We start from the raw sequence: 2,500 nt of genomic DNA on the forward strand, positions 1-2,500 counted from the left end.
CCATGTGTTATTAATTATGTAAGGGATAATGTATAGCTACGAGGTCATTGTCGCAAAATAATTGACAGACACGTAGTTTAAAATACCGAGCCGCCTCGGCAAGGTGTTTTAAACGTCAGTGAAGGTCAATTATTTTGCGATGATGACCGAGTAAAGCTATACATTATCCCGCTTATTACATGGCTAACTTACTAACAATATACCTAATTCATTTGACAAATCGCAGTTCTGTGGCTCTGTCAGCCCAAATAAAGTGATTATTATTATCGCGGGCAGCCTCTGTTCTGGCTCCGCTGTAATCGTCACACACACTCCGCTGTCAGTGCAGCCGCGGCAGGTGTGTCTGATTTGCTGCACTGATGTGGGCTTGATTGCGAACAGCTGCGCACATCGGTCATTATTGTCCCACAGCGGTCATTATTGTGTAATAATGACCGCTGTCGGGGGGGCTATTGACCAATCACAAGCAAGCATTTCGACGAATGTGAAAACGCCATGTAATAATACTATATAATACTCAATTTCCAATGAATATCATAAACAACATAAGGAATATTAGCATCATTTGGAGTGTACTGAAGGTATGAGTCAACGTTAATAGTTTAAAATGCAGATCACTTGAAATCTCGCTTTGAAATCAAGCAAGTGGAGTTTTCCCAGGAAGACGACACTGGAAGCTGTGAGCGTTGGGATACAGCCCGCTCAGCGTCGTCTAAAGCCCTTTTCTGACACGCACTCGGGACAACTCGCTGAGAATCTGGTGCGGGCATTACCTGGAGTTGCCTCGACAGACATGTAGCACACAGCATGCAATTCTCTGTGTCAGACGCGTTGGGACATATGGAAATACTGCACTTGGTTTAGGCGGGGCGTGGCACCTATAGGTAGCGAGGGCATGACGCAGAAAGCCTTGGTTGGTGGTTGGTGTTTGTGTGTTTCCAAATAGTTCCAACAACATGTCGCCCACTTTGCATAGCATTTATTGCATAGCGACTATTGATATGTAAAAAAATATGCTGTTCTATGAGCGGAGAGACCTGCTGCAGACAGAGTGGAGGTGATGTAATTATTATAAATGGTAACTGACTGTTTTGACTGACAATATGCATTAAGAATCTGGTATATTGCTGTGCGTTGTTATGGCTGCTGCCATTCTTTTTACAATGTGTTCTAAAAATAGATTTCCCTAATTCAGAAAGTTTACACACCAGAGTGGCCGAGTAGCCTCTGTAATTTACCGGCCAAAGAGGAAATCTACACGGGTGTTAACTTTGTTCCCTGGATTCCCCTCATCTGTTGCCTTTTCATGCTCTGTGGAACAGTTTCTGGTTTTATGTGAGAGACATGGTACAACTATTTATATTGGTTGGATTCGGAAAATGCTTAGCTAACACATTAACCGTTTAAAAATATCTAATAATCCTTTACAACACTTTCCACATGACGAAACTAAACGTGAGCCCCTCGTTATCAGGGCACAGATTCTAAACATTGCAAATAGAGCCATAATTTGTTGATTTGATTGAATCTGATCATCTTGGCTAGCTATCCGTAGTCTAGGATTTGGGCAAGATGGCTGACGACCCGGATTGTTTACTAATTGGATGGAAAGCGTTTGGTGGCTGGTAGCGTTTTTGAGATGGTAGCGTTTTCAGAGGGAGCCTGTTACACACATTATAACTAAAATAAACACAAATCACCAAATCTGTTGCAGTTGGAGGAAACCTTTATTATTTTTGTGGCAGTTGCCATTTGACTTTGAGCGTGGTGAAATGATAACAGGGGAACGTGCGGCGCGAGGTGGGGGGGCTCATTGGCTATTGTATACCACAGCGGAACCGAGGCGTTAACGGTCAGGTATTTAAAAAAGAGAGGAGCGTGTGGAATTCACCTCCTCGGCTCCTCACCCGCTCTTTAGTGTTCCTCTGGGTGCTATGATGTGCACACGGTATGTTCAGGTGATATACTGCGTGACTAGTGGGAAGGAATCTCTCTGGGCAACTTAAGCTATACACGTAGAGCGTGATTTGCAATGTGCCGTCAATGTCGATCCTTAGATTTGGAGAATAAAGTTGCCACACAAAACATAGGCCTTAGTCCAGGAACTTGATGTATGTTTGAACCTCTATTTGTCCAGGGAAGTGGGACGGCGCACGGTTGCTCTTTTCCAGCGACGCCCTGCTTCACACTCGCGTACGAATACACACCTGGGAGCTTCCCAGTCGCTATGTGTTGGCCGCTGAGTGTTAGCCGCTGAGCAGCTACGCTGGAGGTCAGGGGTTAAGTGCCTTTTTAAAGAACTACCTCAACAGTAGATGTTGAGGGAGAGGATTTATTTCCCACATCCAGATGTTCCTGACTAGTCCAGGGGATTAGAAACTGATGATCTTCTGGATTACAAATCTAATTTCTGAACCACTGGGGCGCCCTCGTGGCGCATACCATAGTGCCTCGTGCACCTACGCGGCCGACCCGGGTTCGATCCCAGCTCCCGTCGTTA

At 45.0% G+C, this 2,500-nt stretch overlaps 1 protein-coding gene across 3 annotated transcripts in view; it reads left to right on the forward strand.

Moving 5' to 3' along the window:
* fndc1 (fibronectin type III domain containing 1) overlaps nt 1–2,500 on the forward strand; it is a 124,403-nt gene that overhangs the window by 112,290 nt on the left and 9,613 nt on the right. The window lies entirely within an intron of this gene.

This window comes from Notolepis coatsorum (genome assembly GCF_963971535.1).
Source record: "Notolepis coatsorum genome assembly, chromosome: 5".
Lineage (NCBI taxonomy): Eukaryota > Metazoa > Chordata > Actinopteri > Aulopiformes > Paralepididae > Notolepis > Notolepis coatsorum.